Source organism: Cibotium barometz, chromosome 46 (genome assembly GCF_041138505.1).
Source record: "Cibotium barometz isolate CiBa-2024 chromosome 46, ASM4113850v1, whole genome shotgun sequence".
Lineage (NCBI taxonomy): Eukaryota > Viridiplantae > Streptophyta > Polypodiopsida > Cyatheales > Cibotiaceae > Cibotium > Cibotium barometz.
This window is the reverse complement of record NC_141091.1, coordinates 27523339-27533554: the sequence shown is the minus strand read 5'-3', so window position 1 is coordinate 27533554 and position 10216 is coordinate 27523339. Positions and strand designations below refer to the sequence as shown.

The 10216-nt window shown below is 48.1% G+C and overlaps 1 protein-coding gene across 10 annotated transcripts in view; it reads left to right on the top strand.

Annotated features, from left to right (window-relative positions):
• The first annotated feature begins 817 nt into the window (after positions 1-817).
• The window catches only part of LOC147612082 (uncharacterized), a 141583-nt gene continuing 132184 nt past the window's right edge, over positions 818-10216 (top strand). For 6 of the 10 annotated variants that reach the window (XR_015263647.1, XR_015263648.1, XM_086783954.1 and 3 more), the window contains exon 1: positions 818-1141. The gene's annotated coding sequence lies outside the window, so the exon portion shown is untranslated. The remainder of the gene's footprint in view (positions 1142-10216) is intronic. The other 4 variants (XM_086783952.1, XM_086783953.1, XM_086783955.1 and 1 more) reach the window with 3 other exon arrangements.

Below are 10216 nucleotides of genomic sequence, written 5' to 3'. Positions count from 1 at the left end.
TGACTTCAAGTGGGATATCTTTGATTTCAAGTATTTTATTAAATTATAAACATTATGCGATCAATAGCCACTATATATGAGTGGCATACATATAATGATCCACGCCTTTGTGCCCCTACACAAAATCATTATTATGGCTAAGGCAAAGTATAATGTATTAATAAACATTAGGAAGCATTACAATAATAGTGTATATTTGTGTTTCTCATATACGCATTATATTTGAGTTCCTCATATAAGACTTAACGTGTCTCAATATATATATATCTTATAAAGCTAGATCTATATGACTTATGGTGCTTGTTTCCAAAATACATCAAGAAGTAACTCACATCCTTGATTGTGTTCACACACACACACACAAATGTTGACGTGAGTGCTCGAAAAAACATATTTTTCAACTAATCAAAATAAGGACAACTCTTAAATCTATCCGATTTTTTTTGAAATCTCTGTTGTATGCCGGGTTTATAATTAAAATATATGAAAAATCATTCCTTAAATTAAGGGTTATGTAATTGTAATATCTCGGCCGATTTTTCTTAATTATGGCATAAAAATACACTAGAATGCAGTTTTTTTTTGAGCACTGGTTGGTGTATCCACATCTGGCTTTTAATCGAGAGACCCAACTTCCAAGATTACTTTGGTGATGTCATATGGGGTACTCACGTGGCAAGGCTATCTCCTCTCTCTCTCTCTCTCTCTCTTCAAATAGTTGAAAAAAGGACATGAAATAAATACATACTTTTTATGACTTGGGTTGCCTATTTTTTATGGCCAAGCTCACCACCACTATGGCACCTTTTCTTGTAGCCACTTGAACTTGAAAGCCATCCTACCAAACCACCTAATCAACTAAAGGAAGACAAAGGGTGAGCTACGTCAAATAGAAAACGAATCAAACTGAGCGTAATTCCTACTTCAATTTCAACATATGAGTGTTGGCAAGGAGAGGAGCCAACCAGCCATTACGAGTTCGCCCATCTTTTTCCTCTGTGTACTGGCTTAGAGAATCAACGCAAAACAGTTGTTCAGTTCAGCATCTCGGCTCTCTTCCAAGGTCACTCTTTCTCAGAGATTTTGAAGCACGGCAGAGTGTAGTCATAAGCTCAGCAGAACTCACACAGTACCCTTGAAGGTGAGTGTTAGCAAGGAAACATAACGTGTTGTATGTGTGTGTGTGTGTGTGTGTGTGTGTGTGAGAGAGAGAGAGAGAGAGAGAGAGAGAGAGAGAGAGAGAGAATGCCAATCTCCAGGGAAATCTCGACAGTAGTGGACTGTGGAGTACTGTGATAATGGCTTCAGGTCTAGGCATCCATATCTATATCCTGCATCCTGTTACACCCTGATTGGGCTGGACTCAGCCCTGCCTTTAGATCTGATGGGGAAAAGCCCTGCGCTGCCAGCAATTCCTAGCGTTCAAGAAATTGACTCAAAGCTCGTGTATGAGGCCTGCTAAGGGACTTTGAAAGTGCCCGGACATGTCTGAGATTTAAGACACGGTGCAGTTGCCGAGCCATTGTAGTGTTTCTTTCCCATGGATGGTTAAGCATCATATTTTAGATGCCCTTTCAAATATGAGATTCGGGATATATATCACTGCTTGTTAAAAAGGGTTTCAGGTCTCTATCACATTTCATTATGTATTGTTGGCCCTTTGAAGTGAAGCAGCTTTGAGAGTGTTTGATTCCACATTGAGAGTTCATTGATCACTCACTGGCACTCAGCACCTCCTATTAGTACTAGAGTGAGGAGGATTTTGCTTTGTTCCATGGATCACCCCCAACACTTCAAAGAAGGATACTGCATCACTAGAGGCTTTAGACTCCCAAAATCTCTATGTCTACGTCCACCCACTACCAGGCTGCTGTGATCAAGAATTGACATACTATTGTTTATTTTGGACATTCCACCAAGTACATGGTATGATGAGATGCTGCTGTTCTTGATGAATGGATCATTTCCAAAAGGTATGAGTAGAGATCATCAAAAGAGGTTGGCACTTCGAAGCAAAACATATAGAGCTGTTGGCAGGATAGATGTACAAGATGGGAGTGGATCAAATCTTGAGGTGGTGCGTTTTAGATCACAAGAAGATAGCAGTAATCCTAGAAGTCCATCAAGGCATCAGTGGAGGGCACTTCTTTGGTGCTTTGGTGAAATCATAGGCTGAAAAATATTTCAAGTTCAAGGTTTATATTCCATTGCAAGGAATTGAGTATTCTAGAACTTGAGGGTTGTTGTCTAAGTTGTATTCAAAAGAAGCAACTTTGAGATTGAACTGCACTAAATCTTTTGTACAAGTCATGGGACTAGCTATCTCATGGGGAGGCATTGTTTATCTAGAATTGAGTACATTGATATGAATACTGTTAGTCTACCATAGTCAGACACTGACATGGGCAGTTGGACTACAGTGGAAACTGGTGTAAAAACCAAGAAATTGGTGTCAAAACCAAGGAACTGGTTGTGTATTCATTTGCTCATTTGATTTATGCTTGTGAGTATATATGTGTATGTGTGCCAAGGATTGGGGATGCCCGATCAAACCCAAGGACGAGCATGTGTGCACGTATTTGTGTCTTTTTGGTAGACTTTTGTGCATCCCATGTGTTGTGGCCCGCGGGTACTTGGCCTTTTATTGGGGGATTATGTATGAGGCAGGGCACCCTAACAATAGGCTGTCCATCCAAAAAGGGTAACAATAGGCTGTCCACCAAGTTGTGATTGTAGTTATTGCAAAAATATGCATTAACCAAATTGATCTACTTTTTGGTGACTTAGAAATGGAACTCCTCTTCAATCTTATACAAGTAGTTTGGAGCAGCAGGGAGAAGACCAAACTTGAAGAGTGGTAGAACTAGCCCAAAGAGCAGTAGATTTCAGCCCTCTGAAACAGCCTGAATAGCAATAATTAATGTGGATACAGGGCTTCCGATCACATCAAATTTCAGCAATTGGGAGAGGACTACATATGATTTTCTTGCTCTATTCCCATCCCATGCTCTTTGAGCTCAGCGACAAGTTTAGTTCTTAGTAGATGTCACATGCACTGAGGTGCTATGTGACATATTGGCTCATTGTCAATGCTACATTTGTACATCAGCAGAACCTTTTTAGGGATTTATTTGTCGTATGCCATCGTGAGTCCTAGTCGAGGGACATGCCAGGTACGAGCTACGGAGGTCACATTTGAAGCCTTAGGTGTCGGTATGTGTCACTTAACTCACTTGGAGAACATAGCATTTAGGTCATCTTAGGATAGATTCATTGTAGAAGCATTAGATATCATAGCCTTATGGCCAGCCATTAATGGACTCCCGTATGGGATGTCCAAGAGCCACAAAAGGGGCCAGCCTTGAGCCTTGGCATAGTGGCCAGCCCTTGGCCAGCACGGCCAAGCATAGGAGAGGCATGTTAGCTGTCAGACAAAGCCCACTGGCCACATGTGTGTGAAAGTGCTGCATAAATGTCACTTTTCAGCAAGTGCTGGACATTTTTCAACAGGCCGACAGCATATGCATAGCTAACTCGAGGAAGGGAAGCGCATATAAGCAGCCCTCTCAGTAGATCCAGGTGTGCATATTGGCTCCCAAAAGTGGCGTCTAAGTTGTCTATAGACAGACCGCTTGATGATTCAGCTCACGTTTGGTCTACTTCGTCCTTGCATTTGGCATTCCACAATCAACTGTTGTCAAGTAAGTTTATTGGTAAAGTTTGTATTGTAAGTTCGTTCTCCAAAGTAATAAAGCAAATACTCCTGCTTGTAGGAGGGGGCCTGAAACAGGCCTTCATAAGGGTTGTGGCACGGGTACTTTGCTTATCTTCAAGAAAACAACAATTTCACTCTCACATGGGGGGGGGTCAGAAACGACTTGGTCACGCAATCTGCGAATACCATCTCTCCTTCTCTGAGGGCCTGCAATCTCAAAGAAGTCCCCCATGACTATCTCTGGCTTTGGCATGGTATTTGTACTCCACTCTCCTCTCCTCCATGGATCTGATCTTTGTACGGGCAGTAGCAAACTGACTCTCAATCCACTGGCTATCAGGGGAACTCTCTTGAAGACGCTGGAGAGAAGCAAGACTCCCTCTCCTACTCACGAAATCCCTTCAATTTGCTCTGTGTTGCCTTCTGCAAAAAAAGTTGATGATCTCACCGAGTAAAAGGTTGTCCGGAATCCTAGTGCTCACATGCTTGTCCTACCTCCAGGGGTCCTCCAAGGACAAAATAATTGGAGCATGATCAGAGAAAGTGGTGCGTGCCAAGATGCCAATCATGCCCTTGCGACTGCAAGCCCACTCATAAGAATAGAATCTATCAAGTCCAGAGAGGTTGGGGTTTGTGCTCCTCCTATTGGACCGCAAGAAGCACAAGCTCTCGGGACTGTGCCCAAACTTTGGTAGATGCCAAGGGTCCTGTCTCTTGAGTGCGAGGATCAACTTCTCCCAAGCAGAGTACTTTGCGCTTGAAACTTCAGCCGTGCCTCCTTCGAGTCTGTCCTCTACTGACACGATCATGTTAAAGCCTCCGCCCATGCACCAAAAGTCAACCTGAGGAAGGCTTGACAGATTGTACTCCAGAAGGTGGCTCTACCTGTTGTAATGTTCGGGGCATAAACATTGAGGAAGCCCACACACTCCTCTCCAATCCTAATGGTAACCCACTGCGCTCGCCTAGTGACTATGACATCTGAGCCAGCCACTGATGAAATACAAACTCCTCCTTGCGTCTCGGAGGGGCCGAAAGAGGGAGACCAAAAAATGCGACTCCTGCTTGGTAAAATCTTCCCACAGTGACGGGTGCACCCCTCAGAAAGATGGTGCTCTTGAAGAAAGAGAATGTCGATGGGTCCTCCAATTGTAGCTCTATGGAGCTCTCCTCTAAGGATGCCTCACCTCTGAAAGCATTGAGGCCCCCCCAAACCCTGAATGTTTCATGAGGCTATCCGCATATCAATCTTTGTAGGAGGTGGAACTATCGGAATTGCCCTCCATTCGAAGAGTCTTGGGCGTGGGTTTTGACGGGGAGTAATCACAATTGGTCCTGGGACGAAGGTGCGCCAGGTGGGCGTGGATCTTGTCCTCCATGTGTCGCCACTCTGTCCGAGCGCGAGAGTAGGCATACTCTGAACTCCATTGATCACAATGAAGGTATCTGTAAGAGGGGGGGAGGGGTACTCCATTGGAGATATGACGGAACACAAAGAGTAGCACCTCCAGGTCGGAGGACACCACCTCCCCGTCCGGATATCTATGGCCTAAGCCTCCTAGCTCCATCCGAGCCAGGGCACGTCGGTGATGCGCAGATCATGAAAATGGTGCGAGAGCTCTACTGCCTGCCCTTGGATGGCGGTAGCCACCGATTCCAAATCCCATTGTCCTCAGGGCTGCACTCAAGGGAAAGGAGAAGATCATCGTGCCACTCTCCGGCATGGATGGCATGGAACGATGAAATACCACATAGATCCAAATGGGAGCCATTATCTCCTCAAAAATATCAGTTCCTTTTATCGGAAGGCGTCGGAAGAAATTGTAATCCACTGACAGTCCCAGGATCTTGGGGGGCCACCTGGGGACTCTGGCGAGAGCCGCCACTGGGGAGGCGGCGATGGTTATCTCTACTGGCTCCGAGAAGCGATGAATCAAACGGCGGATGGAGCTCACTGGTTGCCTCCGCTCTGGATCGGGCGCTATCGGAGGGCGTCGGGAATGCTCAAGAGAGGCGGAGGAAGGGTGGGAGTGCTGGCTTAGAAGAAGAAGACGGGGCATGGGTGGTAGTTGCGGGAATAGTCGGAGGCGAGGGTGGAGGATGAGGAGGAGGGGGGAGGAGGTGGGGAAGAGTTGGGGGCTCAGTGGAGCCAACTGGCCTCATTGGAATCTGAGAACTCTCGGAGGAGTCTCGGAGGTGTAACGGTCTCCAAACTCGAGGGGCTGGAGGTGGGACCTGTTAGAAGTCATCTCCTGTCTATTTGTATACACCAGGGCCTCTGTTGTGGGTGTGCCCGCCCGTATATCATTTTTCCACACTCCCCGTATTTTTTCCCTATTTTTCCCATTTTTTCCTAGTGGCTGGAGGGCTGCCAGGTGATGCCAGGAGCACTCTGAAGCTGGCCGACTGCATCTGTAGCAGTCGTGGGCTGTCTGAGTGCTGGCCGACTTGTTCTGTGCAGACGTGGGGCACCAGATGCTGGCCGACTGCTGTTTTTTAGCAGTCGTGGGTTTTGTCCAGTCGTGGGCCTCTTTTAGAGCTGGCCGACTGCCCTCATGGGCTTGTATATATTGCCCCCCATCCTCCTCCACTTTCTCATTCAGTTATCTCCGGGATCTTGTGTATAGAGAAGAGTTTACACACATCTCTCTGTGTTTCTTGTGCTGATTATTTTGTGCAGTCTACTTGCTCTTGTCTACCCAAGTTTGGATATCATTTCCGCTGCATATTCTGACATGGTATCAGAGCCCTAGGCTCTAGCAGATCTTGGGCGTTTTTCTGAGCAAGAGGGGGAGCAACAGGTTGCTGATCGGTGGACTGTTTCGGGCTGAACGGGAAGTGAAGGTGCAAGAGAAAGGCGGGCAGAGGGGCTGGACAGCCACTTGCATATATTCTGATTTTCAGATTTTTTCCCACCCACCCACCCTTTCAGGTTACTCTCCGAGATGGCGGATTTACTCGAGATGGCAGAGAAGCACGTGAAGATTCCGACTCTTCCCACGTTCCCAGTGGATCGGCAGTTGGACGGGTCCAATTATGGCATCTGGAAGGTCATGATGGAGTCAGTTCTGCAGTCATATGATCTTGCTGATTTTATTATCAAAGGGGTGCCAAGGCCGGAAGCTGAGGAAGGGGAGGTTTTATCCGCGCGGAAGGACCGAGAGGCACAGGCACAAATGTGGGACCGTGTCAACGCCAGGGTCCGGTCATTTATATTCCTCAATTGCACACCACAGGTGATCAACCATGTGAAGCACATGACGCTGGCGAGAGGCATATGGGAGCACTTGGCTTCTTTGTACAACAGGGTGTCACCCATGAAGCGGATATCCTTGGAAGTGCAGATGCGGGTTATGAACCCTGCAAAGTCTTCGACGATGCGGGAACACATTAACAAACTACAGGCCCTTCAGCAGGAAGTCCTTCAAGCTGGGAAAGAGATATCGTCCGAAGATATGGCCATCACGTTACTTTCTCACTTGCCTGGTCAGTATTCCGCTTTCTATTCCTCGTTGATCACGAGTGGCAGGCTCAGCACCATTACTTGGGAGGAGCTTGTGCCAATGGTCTTGGACCAGGAGGAACGTTTTACGAACCCTCCTCACGGCGGAGGTTCGGAGGCCTTAACTGGCCAACGGTCGAAAGGCCGTAATACCAACAAGGGCAAAGGGAAGGCTTCACCAGATAAGTCTTCCGAGAAGAAGCCTGATCCAGAACGAGAGAAGCTGAAGGCCGAAAGATCTTGCAATGATTGTGGCGAGAAAGGCCACTACTGGAGGAAGTGCCCTAAGCGGACAGGGAAGAGTGCTGAGTCCTCAGCCTCAGCTGCGAAGACTCCGGCATTTGTGCACTTGGAGATGGTGGACTCCGATGATTCATCGTCTTCGAGCGAGGAGGCAGTTGGCTTCACCGCAAAGGATACTCGGGAATGGATTCTCGACAGTGGTGCTTCCAGGCACATGACTCCATCCTGTGACTTCTTCCTGGATCTGAAGCGGCAGTCAGGTCGTATCTTTATTGGTGATAACTCCACTATTCCGATTCATAGTGAGGGCCGGATGGAGATCATTCCCGACGGCAAGGGGGGCAAGCATGCTTCCCGTGTTCTTTATGTCCCTGCTCTGGGCTTTCATCTTTTGTCAGTGCATGAGGTATGCAAGACTGGCTTTCGGGTGGAATTTGAGGAGCATTCAGTTGCTCTAAGGGACCGTGAGACAGGCAAAGTTGTTTGGGAAGGCGGTGTGGAGAACGGTATCTACAAACTCTCTGCACTCTCCTCACTGACAGGCTCTCAGGTCGGAGACTTGTGGCACTTTCGTTTTGGCCACTTAAATGTGGATGCTTTGCGGCGCGCCTTCCGGGACCAGATGGTGGTTGGCTTGCCAGATGTTGGTAGTAGGCAAGGACGCTGCAGTTCTTGCATACGTGGTAAGCAGCACAGGGAATCCTTTCCGAAGCAGGCTTCCAGGCGGGCTTCGAAACCTTTGGAGTTGATTCACACTGACTTGTGTGGACCACAGCAGATACCATCCTTGGGAGGATCTCTCTACTTCATGCTGCTTGTTGATGATTGTACCAGATTCACGTGGGTCTACTTTCTTTCACAGAAGGACCAGGCTTTTGCTCGGTTCAAGGATTGGCACGTGATGGTGGAGAAAGAGTCTGGATTTCAGGTCAAGACTCTCAGGGCTGACAAAGGAGGGGAATTCTCCTCGACTGTATTCTTTCGGTTTTGTGCAGATCATGGCATCAAGAGGGAATTGGCCAATACCGGATCGCCTTCGGAGAATGGAGTTGTTGAACGTAAGAACAGGACTGTGGTGGAGATGGCGAGGACCATGCTGGAGCATCGAGATCTTCCTCGTCCACTTTGGGGTGAGGCTGTGGGTGGCGACAGCTGTCCATACCATTAACCGCTCTCCGACGACTTCTGTACCCCATATGACTCCATTTGAGGCATATTTTGGCAGGAAACCCGATGTCTCGCACTTCCGTGTCTTTGGGAGTGACGCGTATGTACATATTCCGAAGAAGCAGAGGGGGAAGCTTGACTCCAAGTCCCGCAAGCTGGTATTTGTGGGGTATAACTCTCTTTCCAAGGGATACAGGTTGTATGATCCAGAGAGGAACGAGATTGTTGTCAGCCAGGATGTGGTCTTTGACGAGCATGTTCCAGCATCCACTGTCGAGGAGCCGCCACTTCTTGGAGATCCAGAGTCTGATGATGATTCCCAGTCTACCACTCCAGTTGATCCACCTCAGTCATCACAGGAGGTTGAGCCCGCAGCTGGAGTTGAGCCCCCGCGACCACAGGAGGCTCCACGATCTGTTCGGGTACCTAGGTGGTTGATGGACACCCTTCGGGAGTCAGGTGTCACGGAGCTACCCTCCGAGTGGACCACAGAGGACGGCCCTCGAAGATCACATCGAGTTCGAGATAAAAGCAACACGGCGGAGCTTCTTCAGGTGAACTATGCTCTTATGTCTCGTATCATACGGGATAAAGAGCCCACTTCCGTAAAGGAAGCCCTTTCACAGGATACTTGGAGGGAAGCCATGCAGGTGGAACTTGATGCCATCGAGAAGAACAACACTTGGGAGTTCGTACCGAGGCCGTCGAAGCGGTCAGTCATTGGTGTCAAATGGGTCTTTAAGACCAAGTACGCGGCTGATGGGTCGGTGGACAAACACAAAGCCAGGCTTGTGGCTAAGGGTTATGCTCAGCGGCCAGGCATCGACTACGAGGATACCTTTGCACCGACAGCGCGGATGACCACGATTCGGACCGTTCTTGCCCTTGCTTCTTCTCAGAGGTGGCCCGTGTACCAGATGGATGTAAAATCGGCGTTCCTTAATGGTGACCTGCAGGAGGAGGTGTACGTTGAGCAGCCTCCAGGCTTCATTGTTCCAGGATCGGAAGGGATGGTTTACAGGTTACGTAAGGCCTTGTATGGGCTTAAGCAGGCTCCGCGGGCTTGGAATCAGAAGATTGATTCCTTCTTTATTCGGACTGGATTCCAGAGATCGGTTGCAGATCCGAACCTGTATCTCTTTCGGGAACGCGGCATGGTCACACTCATCATCCTTTATGTGGATGATCTCATTCTCACCGGCGGTCATGTGGAGCACATTGGAGTGACGAAGGTTGCCTTGTCAAAGGAGTTTGAGATGACCGACTTAGGCTTACTCCACTTCTTCTTGGGATTGGAGATCTGGCAGACCCAGAGGGGGTTTTTCGTCTCTCAGCAGTGGTATGTTCATGAGTTGCTTGAGGCCTTTGGGATGGAGAACTGCAAGCCTATTACTTCGCCGATGGACCCGAACACAAAGTTAACCGTTACAGATCCTTGTGAGCCAGTTGATGCCTCGCAGTACCGGAAGTTGGTTGGTTCATTGATCTGGTTGCTGAACACCAGATTGGACTTGAGCTTCTCCGTGGGGCTGTTGAGCTCTTTTATGCAGACGCCATTGAAGACTCATTGGGACGCAGGATTGCGGATC